Genomic DNA, 11,243 nt, shown 5'->3' on the forward strand with positions numbered 1-11,243 from the left:
TGCCTGTCAAGTCTCCGGCTCAGTTTGAACCCTTACCGGAGTGCATTCCGGAGCAGTGCTTTGCACTAGGGGAGTTTCAGGCCGTGCTCCTGCCACCAGTTCTTTTCTATAGACCTCTATTTTTTTCATATATATATATTTTTTCTTACACAGCCAGTTGCTGTGACCCAAGTTGTTCTGTACAGGTATACCTATAGGAGGTCTTTGCCCTTGGGTTACTTCCCCCCAGAATCTCCTTCATCCCTCCTATACTGTGTAATGGCGCACTACCCTGAGGAGGAGGATAAGTGGGTAGAGTATAATATTTATGAGGAATAAGGAGAGCCTTATGTGGATGAATTGGTGAAGAACCTTGTGGAAGCCCAGGATACCCACGTCCAGGGTTTGGTGAATAAGGCGCTTATCAGGGCCTTGAAGCCCCTGGCGAAACCCCTAAAATCTTATGGGAAAAGAAAGTTTAGGTCGTCTTGTAAGGACACTTCTGCCCCACAGGCTTCGGCTGAAGTCCTGGTCAAAATGGCCATGAATGTTCTGATGGACCATGGCTCCCTGGCAGGCAGGGATACGCAAGGAGACTCTTCTCTGGCTACCCAGGATACAACAGATTCCGATGACGATTCAGTGACACCCAAGAAGAGGGTCAAGAAGACCAAACATATGTTTTATGATGCACATGAGGACATGACACCAAAGAACCTACTCTTTAATCCACAGAACTTGATTCACCCTAGGTCCACTGAATGGGTTCCTTGTGTTGAGGTGGCGCACTATGTGCAAATAATTTGCGTCAGAGGTTTGAGAGTCAAGTCAGGGCCACCTTGCAATCAGAATGTCCCCGACCGTTGCTGTTGGGGAAGGTGGCGGATACGCCAGAATTGGATCCAAACATGGCGCCATTCATGCGAAAATTCGCCAAAGATCCCAAAAAAGGTTTGGATAGGGCCTGGAAAGGGTGCCAGGACAAAATGTTAGATGTCTCGGGTCCGCTCACTAAGATCTTCGATGCTGTAGTCACAGCAAAGGATAAGGGTGTCCCCCTGGATTCCTCCGACATTATGAAATGGGCGCAACGCGCCATGTGCTTTTGGGGCAATGCCAACATGACGTTATCCACGGAGAGGAGGAGGTCTTTTCTCATGCGAATCGACCCCAACTGGCTGAGATGGCTACTATGGAAAAATGGCAATGGCATGTTGTTTGGTGATGACTTCGTCAAAAAGATCGGCAAATATGTGGCCACTTTTTCTGCTTTGGATAAGGCACAGGCCAACATCAAACAGGTTTTTCCTTCAGGGGTTTTTAACAGGGCCGGCCGTTACAGAGGTCGAGGGTCCGGTCGAGGTGGCAATCAGACCTCTAGATGTGCAGAACAATGGGGCAGAGGAGGTTCCCAGAGATCTAAGTTCTACCTGTCCCGCAACAGAGGTGACAGGGGTCGTGGACAATGAGGAGGTTACAGAGGCCAGCAGTTCCAGTCTGGAGACTCATCCTATGCAGGTACCCATTTTTCATTGGGGAGATCATATGGTGGGAGGTCGTATTGCGCAGTTCCTTCCCAGATGGGAGGCCCTGACTCCCAACCCGTGGATAAGACAGACGGTACGGGGTTTTCGCATTGAATTTTATGCGACTCCAAGTTTTTTCCCAGTAGAAATGAGTTTCATCGACGAGGAAGTTCAATCGTTACTGAACAAAGGGGTGATAGTGCAGATGGATCCACATCCACACGGTTTTGTGAGTACGAACTTCTTGGTATCCAAGAAAGATCAAGATTTTCGTCTGGTTCTGAACTTGAAAGAGTTCAATGTGGGAGTAGTATACCGCCATTTCAAAATGGAGGGGATTCATCTCTTGAGAGACATGTTGTTAAGTCAGGATTGGATGGTCAGGTTGGACCTGAAAGATGCCTACCTGGCGGTCGCCATTTTCCCGCCTCACCGGCGCTTCCTACAATTTCAATGGCTATGCCCTTCGGTCTCTCGTCCGCTCCATGGTGTTTCACGAAACTCATGAGACCGGTAGTTCAGTGGTTAAGGGAGAGAGGGGTCAGACTCATAATCTATCTGGACGATATTCTGATCATGGGTCATTCGGTCGAGGTGGTGCAACTCCATCTATCTTGGACAATCCAACTCCTCCAGGAGTTGGGATTTCTCCTCAACGTTCCGAAATCTCTTCTGGTACCTTCGCAAGTAATCGATTTCTTAGGTTTTCAGGTGAATTCCTTGACCTCTCAACTACTTTTGCCTCTCACAAAGAGGATAGCGATCAAGAAAGAATTGAGGAAAGCGCTTGCCTCTCAGACAATATCATTGAGGACGTTAGCCCGCCTCGTGGGTTTGTTGGCGGCGTCCATACAAGCGATTTTTCCCGGCCCGTTACATTACAGGGCCTTACAGAGGTTGAAGATTCTACATCTCCGCAGAGGTTTACACTATGCGGAGCAGTTAACGATCTCGCGGGAGGCGCGCTTGTAGATGAATTGGTGGTTAGAGCACATGGACGCTTGGAATGGCAGGGCCATCTTTGCGGCGAGTCCGGATGCCATCATAGAGTCCGATGCCAGCCGGTGGGGCTGGGGAGCTCGTTGTGGGACAAGGGAGACCGGGGGACGGTGGTCCCAAGAGGAACTGAGTCTTCATATCAACTGCCTCGAACTCTCGGCAGGGTCATTTGCGATTCGAACTCTGTCCCCTCAGCGAGCGAGTTGTATTCTACTGCGTCTGGACAATGTGTCTGCGGTACGTTATATCAACCGCCTGGGTGGTACCAGATCCCGACTTCTAGCGGAAATAGCCAAGGATTTTTGGCACTACTGCCTGGCTCACCTCATTTCAGTGACGGCGGAATACATTCTGGGTTCATCAAACGTGGTAGCAGATTGGAACTCCAGATTTCTGAGGGACTCCAGCAATTGGAGACTTCATCCCAGTGTGTTTCAGGCATTAAATTCCAAATGGGGACCGTGTGCGCAGGATCTTTTTGCATCCAGACTCAACAGACAACTTCCCCTGTTCTACAGTTGGCGTCCGGATCCGTTAGCGATCAGCTCGGACGTATTTCTTCAATTGTGGACGACGAGCATTCTGTATGCCTTTCCCCCCTTCGTCATGATTCTGAGGTTGTTGGCGCAGATGCGCAGGCAAGGGGCGGAGATAGTCTTAGTATCCCCATTTTGGAAGGCGCAAGCTTGGTTTCCGGTGTCAATGAGCTTATCGTGTGCACCACCGGTTCGGATCAGGTCATTCCCAGAGTTGTTCACGGATTCATTGGGCCTTCTTCATCCCTTAGTCCTGCAGGGCCAGTTACCTCTCATGGTGTTGAGACTTTCCGGCGACGCTGGCAAGTGCCGGGAGTTTCACAGGACACTCTCTTTTTTCTCTCCCAGTCTTGGGCACCTTCCACGCACAAATGATACAAGTCTGCTTTGCAACAATGGGTGCGTTGGTGTGGTGAACGACAGAGTGATCCTTTAGGTTCGGGTATCCCTGTTATCGTAAATTTTTTATCTGAATTTGCTAAATCAGGCATGGCCTACAGGACGGTGAAAAATATTCGATCGACCATTTCGGCGGGACATCCACATGTGGATGGTAGACCAGTCTGTAAGGTTGTACGGGGTATCAGGTTGGTGAATCAACCTCAACCTAGATACCAGACATTATGGGATGTTTCCATAGTTCTGAGGTATTTGAAAACATGGCCAGTCAATAAAGGGTTGTCGCGCAAACAATTGTCTGCCAAATTGACACTTTTATTATGCCTTATTACATGCAGATGTGTGTCGGATGTACGTGCTTTGGATATAGCAGGTAGAGTATTTATTCCGTCTGGAGTTTCTTTCACGATTTCACGTCGTACTAAGACTCATTCTAAATGCATTTCTTATCCTGCTTTTCCTCATCATAGTAAACTGTGTGTTGTGCAATGTTTAAAAGTCTATGAGGATTGTACCAGAGAGTTCAGGAATGATGTGGCAGGTAAACTGTTGATATTGCTTCAGAGACCTTTCCTCCCAGTCTCTTCCTCTACTCTGGCCAGGTGGATAACATGATTATTGACCCAAGCGGGAATTGATTCCTCCCAATTTGGTGCCCACTCGGTGAGAGGGTCCATGGCATTGAAAGCCTTGACGGCTGGGTCCAGGTTACAGATATTATGGCTGCTGCGGACTGGTCCTCTGAATCCACTTTTAAGACCTTTTAACACAAACCTATTGTGGATGTTGCGTCTGTGGTGGTGGAACAACTTTAAACTAGCATAATTTGAACCTCCGTGGACTGACATAGAATGTAAAATTTTCTAGCTAATGCGACAAAGAATTTTCAATTCTATTAAGGGCAGGTGAGAATTATCCCACCCAGGATTGATTACTTACCGTATTACATGTTTTTCATGATCAATAATACTAATTGACTGTATATTTAAATGTTAATGTTTTGACTTCTTATTTTTTCCCAATCGATTTGTCAAACTGTGACTGTTATATTCAGTCTGAGATTGGTTGTTATGGGTGTGTTTCTTGTTTCAGGCAACCAAGGAAAGCAGTCCTGAAGTGTGAGCTGTTTCTGCCAATACTTTGGACCGGTCTTCTACGGTTAGAAGAGGATGGTCGTTGACGCAGTTCAGCGTCAAGTTTGGGTTCAGTCATGTTACAATTGATGGACATTCGCAAAGAAAGAGGAAATGACAAGAACTTCTGGCACTTTTATTGGTGACATTGTGTGTTGATTGGAGCAGACATGGAGGGGGTTGTCCTTCCGGGGTATGCTGTTTAAAGTTTAACCCTTTGCTGCTGTTTCTGTAGTAAAGATTGAGAAGCATAATTCTCGCCTCCGTGTCCTTAATAGAATTGAAAATTCTTTGTCGCGTTAGCTAGAAAATATTACACTCCCTGTGCCTGACTGAGGTCTTTTCGGCCCACTCAGGCCAATCCAAGTGCTGCTCTGATAGCAAGAGATCAGAACTGGGATTGGACAGGGAGTCTGATACAGCCCCAGTGTCTGCTGGGACAAAGAAGAGGAAAGAGCAGGCGTGACGTGGGAGGCGGCCTGCAACTGTAAGTTTTCCTTTTTTGTTTTTATTATTAAACTACCCCAATCCCCACACGCTTCCCATCCTGTGCGCCTCTCCTCCCCCACCCACCACCTTTTGTATGCAGCAGCTGTCACTGATATGCTATTTAATGTTGTGATCTGCTGTTTGATTTTGATTGTTAAGCATTATAGCTGTTTTGTATTGAACCATTTACCCCTGTCGAAGCTTCACAATAGCCACATAGGTTGTACTACAATGAGAGCCTTGCTTAATTGTTTTGCAAGATGTGAATTATTAGGACCCGAAATCAATAAACATTGTTACAAAAAAAAGAGAATGTTTTAGTCACTTAATTTCAAGTAAACGACTCTTCCAAATGTTTGGTGCACAATCAGAAAGTGTTGACATTTTTAGAAATTTCACGTTTCTATATTCTTGAGACAGCACCAGCTTCTCTTCAACATGCGGTGACTGCTACAGGGGACTGCCTTCAGTATTCATACCTGACACATGGGGGTATGGGCTGGTGCATGGCACAAATGACTTGCTAGCCCCCACTATACTGAAGATCCTAATCTAGGATTGCAGGCACCAAGTGGCCACCATTGAAGACCAAGTCACATGAATAATTGCAAACCGGTCAACCCGTTGGCTCGTGAATGAGGGGGATCATGTTAAAGTGATTGGGGACATTTTGGCACCTACATCCGCTACACGCAGCCACCCAACTGTTTCTTTCAGAGAGGTTAAAAAGTGGCATATGAAGATGGTTCCAATTAGCATCTCTTTCAGGGAAGAAGATTTAAGAAATGGGGTGCTCAGACACTGCGCCATGACAGTGGGCGGTACAACTTCAAGACCTGTGGGTTAAAGGAGAGGAGTGAGGGGCATCACTGTTACACAAAACATAATGCCATCCCACGGTTAAAAAAGGTCAAAGGCCTTGGCAACCTACATACAGTGCTTATAATGGTAAAACAGTAGCCAGAGGCCTCCCATTGCCTCAACAGACAAAACAGAACAAACCAGGAAAATTACTTTGCACATGATATGTACTAGAAACGGAGAGCGGCCTACTTACTTGAGAGCATCTTCTGAAATATTAATGTAGCAAAATAAATAATGCCCAGACATAAATGAGGGTTTCAAAGAGGGACATGGTAGCGCCTCTGGCATTAAATCCACAGTCTTTGGAGTTCTTTAATGACAGGTCTCCCCCTGATAGACGCTCCTAGCCCTCATCTAAAAGGATCCATCAGGTTTCATAGGTGGACACAACATTAAATGGGGGTCAGAATAGCATCCAATGTAGAGTGGATGGATCGCTCCCAATAATGGGGGGCGTGAAATCCATGGAATATCGACATAGTAACGGCAACACCAGTTTTTCAATAAAACATTACTATAGTGCAACAAAGAAGCTGGGACATACCTAGAGCACAGTAGGGAGACTGGCTATGTGGAAATAAACAATGTATCCTGACTTGAAGGGTAAATGTCAATTGACCATATTTGCTATCAGAATCGTAATACACAACATAGGCCTGGGCCATATCAGAATTGACTCTGGAATGACACTTGCAGGGCGGTCGCTTGGCCCGCATTTCTGTTGCCTGCTTTCCTGCAACATCCTGCACCTGGAAGACCCAGCTGGGATGGGACCCGATCCTCCAGCATCCACCCTGCCGACAGGAGGGGACTCGCGCTACTGACGCTTGAAAAGTGTCCCAGGATTCCCACATCACGGGACACAAGTGTCTATTAATAACCTTATTATGCCGATATACGGGGAGACACCGTTTTACTAATTGATACAGCATGACTTTATATTTACACAGTCCCTTGACGAATAAGTAATGTTTGGACCTTTTCTTCATTTCGATTTTACTACATAGGATATTTGCAAGCCTACTATTTTGAGGCACGAGATTTTATCAACTATACTGGTATTGTGCCCTATTTATGCCCTATGAGACCTAATACCACCATTTACACTTCTTACTGCCAATTACCATCTGATTATAATGGAGCCCTGACGAAGTTCACTGTGGCAAAAATCGGGAACGAAACACGTTGGCTGTGTGCCAGTTTAAAAAGATTAATCGAATAAAAAGAAGCAATTCTGGAACAGATTTCGACATGTGTATATTGACTTCAAAACGAGTGCATCTTCCATTTATTTTTTGAGAATTTGGCTACTACTGACCCCTCTGGATGGCGGGTGTGGGTAGTGATTGCACCACCTTCCAAATTTATTGTACATGTGGATTGGATGTGCTTGATCTTGGTCTGCCGTTGGCCCTTTCTTTGCTATCCTGTTTTATATTAGCATAAACAAGACTCCAAGTCCAAGTCCCAGGATTCAAAGAAAAAACATGAACTGGCACAGCACATCACGCATGGTCGTGGGAAACTAGGCAGGACTGCATGCCCCTGGCCCCTCCAGTCTGCCTTCCATGGTCAGCTTGCTGCCCTGCTGTGCCCCCTTCCTTTCCCTCTGTTCTCCATGTGCTTGTCCTTGCCATTCCCTCCTACCCCCAACTGCCCATTGTGCTGACCTTGCCCATGCCTCCCTGCATGCGTGGTTAGATTGATGTCCCTGACCATCTTCTGCCTCTGTTCACCATCTGCATGCCCCTGCCCAATCTGCCCAGCCCTCTGTGGACAGATTACTTGCCCTGCATGGCCAGCTTGCTGCTAACATTCTGTATTTATATCAAACGTGTGGCACACTTGAAGTCATCTTAATCGATTCAAAACTCCTACATGCCAATAGACCCGATTCAGGCAGGAGATGCTTGACTTTTAAAGCAAAACATTGTCTAATGTTGGCTTTCTCCTGCCTGAAATTGCCCCTGTTTCAATAGAAGTCAATGGGGGAAATAAATTCTCCTAATTACTATTTTTTTCAAACTCTCACATTTCTCTTCTCAAATGATGAAATGTATGCAAGCTTTTATGCCATCAAGATGACATTCAGGCATGCATCACTTTTGTCATAAATTCAGTATGTTGGCACTCTATTTGCTCATTAGAACACTGTGGTAAACCTGCAGTTAATCACCAGGGAGTTATTTGTGAGGTTTCTACTGGTGCTGAAAGTTAATGTTTCAGTCTACATGTCAGAATGTTTTACTGAAATGGATGAGGAACATATTTAAGAACTCATAGAAAATATGTCTTTATTTTGTTTTCTATAGCACTAACCATAATTTCTATGACAAAACAAACCCCTCAATTTGTTCATTTCTTTTTTATTTTTTTTATTGAATCATCACCAATACTTTAAATACAAGAATATTTCATGGGGGTGAACATTAAACAGCAGCATATGAGCTCGGAGCAAAATACCAGCTTCATCATTATTATAAAGAAAACAACATTTAGGAACGAATAAATAAGACAGTTTTCTCCAATACAATCCGGTAACATACTGGAGTCTTATTGTACATTTAATTACCCTCCTTCAGTACTGAATCTTACTGTAACACAAGAGACGGTGGACGCCTTGCGTGCCCAATTTACTTTCGACTGGGGCATGGAGTGTATAACATACCTCAGGCTGGTTCTTTATACAAGTTTGGCTAAGACAGTGGAAGTAAATTATATTGTCGCGTTCTAATCTAGGACCCTGATCGATACTGTGACCTTATGCCCCTATACGGCTATAAATCCATTTATTCCCTATATTGGCATAACCGATCAAATGCAATATTCAGAAACTCGTCTCTGGCCTCACACGAACAGAGCCACATTTCAGAATCGCTTCCTCTGCGCAACTGCCTTTGCAGCTAATTAGTGCAAATGACATAGCAGAAGCCACTATCTAAGAATCCTAGATTAACACTCCGAGTTCTTCAACAAGATAAAAACTCAGCAACCTTGGAAAGCCCCGCTTGCTATGTTTTGATTAGTAATAGAACTCTAATGAGCACTGAGAGACGATCACTTCCTAGTGACATCTTTATTGACGTCTTATGTCCAAAAACTTACGTCAAACAAGGCACCTTTCAGGTATAAATATTACCAACGTTGCCTTAAGCAAACGCTGAAGCTATCGCTGTCAAGCTAATGCTGATACGAGCGAACAATGGTGTGGTGAACACAGGAGCTGAACAGTTGTCCCCCTGCAAGAGCCCAGCAGATGCAAGCTGCCCGCGGACACTGCCCCTCCTCCTCCTCCTCGTCGCGCTGAGAGAGACGCTGTCTTTTCTCCTGCCGAGAAAATCCAGCTCCGGCGTTTCCAGCCTACTCTTGCGAGTGACTGGGATATGGAATCCTGAAGGAGATACAAGACCTCCAACATTCTATTCCAGAGGTATGGTGTTGACTAAACCCTTAGAGAGAATTCTTGAAGCAAACCTTGGCAAAACCAACTTAACTTAAAGCTACTTACTTACTCCCCTTCCAAGTATTAGGCTTAGGTCAGGTATACTGGGGTAGGCGTAGTTAGAAGCACCAGTTGAGTATGTTAGCCTAATGTATATATGAATGTATATATATGTTTTATTCATTTTAAACCATTGTATGGCTAAGAAACCATATCAATGCTTTTACAGTATTATTTCGCAATACTCATCTTACTGTACGCACTTTTTATAATAACAAGTCTTGCAATTGTGGCAATTCATTTCTCTTGTACGAGAAGAAAGACTGTTCAATAAATAATACCTTTTATTGAAAACGCCCGTCTCTCTATTCTCCACATATTGTGAAAGTAATCTGCACAACAACTGACTGAGTAAAATAACTGTCTATTGTTTCACACGACTCTAGAGATTGACTCTTATTTGAGGAGCAAAGTTGTCATGTTGCACGGTTGTTGGAAAACTGAATCCCTTCTTGTCTGTACCAGGGAAGCTGATCACTTCCTATTCAGTCAAGAAAGTTTCCAGTGACCTCTGAGCTAGTTGGTAACAAACCCAATTAAGTTTAGCATAGTCAGTAGAGGCCTGGAAGATCCGCACTTCTACGTCGATACTACTGTTTATGTTATTCCAATGCGCAGGGCCTATTGGGAAAATAGGAACTACACTACAATATGACCCTGCCCTCTCGCATCCGCAAGGACTTGGCCCCCTGGCGGCTCTTGCCTTTGTTGTGGTTTGGGAGGCTGGCTGCTGTTAAAATGAATGTACTACCCCGGGCCTTGTATCTTTTTCAAACACTTCCCTTACAGCCCCCATCAAACTCCCTCTTACACATACAAACCGAGATTGAGCGTTTTATTTGGGGTCCGATCCCTTGCCGGCTTCAGAAGACTCTGCTACAGTGCCCTAAGAAGGAGGGAAGTCTTGCCCTGCCCAACATCCCAAGCTACTTTCAAGCCTCACCGCTGCGCTACCTCGTGGAATGGAACCGTCCCATGATGGAGAAGTATTGGGTCTTCATGGACCAGACAGTGGCGGGCCACCGTATCTGGAGGGAGCATGGTTGCCTAGGTCCGCACGCTCCTGGGGACTATATTCCTCGCCGGTTACCCGCTCCACTCTGCTCGCTTAGGATAGGGTGTCCACGCGGGCTCAACTTACTAATTTCCCCTCTCCAATGACACTGATCTCTTCAAATTCTGACTTCCCGCCCAGGATGGATAAAGGGGTCAGCTCGCGGTGGTTGGAGGGTGGGTGTAAACGCCTAGGACATCTGTTCAACCTTCAGGGTCACTTCCCTTCAAACTGCTCCAAGAGGACTATGGCCTTGCTTGCTCAGACCTTTTAAGGCATACCTACTGTTGCATTGGGTGACCGGTACTACAATATGACCTTTGGCTGGTAGACTGATGCTGTTGTTCGAGAGGTGGCCCTTCCTTAAGAAAGATGACCGCAAACATATCTCCGAAATATACTTGTTCCTCACTAAGGGCGTCAAGAAAGCTCGAGCAGCTGGACAGAGATTGTAGGAGGCAGAATTAGGACGCACCCTATCAGACAAGGAGTGGGAGGATGTCTTCTATAGGTCCCATCAAACTGTGCACTCCATGGGTCACGTGGTAACTGCATTTAAAATTGTATCCTGCTGGTACCACGCTCCTGCCCGCCTAGCCAAGTGGAACTCCCAATGTGATGGCATCTGCTGGCTCGGCTGTGGTAGCCCTGGTACCCTTCTCCCATTTCAGGTACCTTAGCACACGTAAAATTCAATACAATCTTATTCAGACAGAAGTAAAATACAAAACAAGTGATGGATCTTATTCTTTCTTTTCTTCT

General features: G+C 45.6%; 1 pseudogene; it reads left to right on the forward strand.

Moving 5' to 3' along the window:
* The first annotated feature begins 258 nt into the window (after positions 1–258).
* On the forward strand, positions 259–8,198 carry LOC147683481 (uncharacterized; annotated as a pseudogene).
* The last annotated feature ends 3,045 nt before the right edge of the window (positions 8,199–11,243 follow it).

This window comes from Lissotriton vulgaris, chromosome 11 (assembly GCF_964263255.1).
Source record: "Lissotriton vulgaris chromosome 11, aLisVul1.2, whole genome shotgun sequence".
NCBI classification, from domain to species: domain Eukaryota; kingdom Metazoa; phylum Chordata; class Amphibia; order Caudata; family Salamandridae; genus Lissotriton; species Lissotriton vulgaris.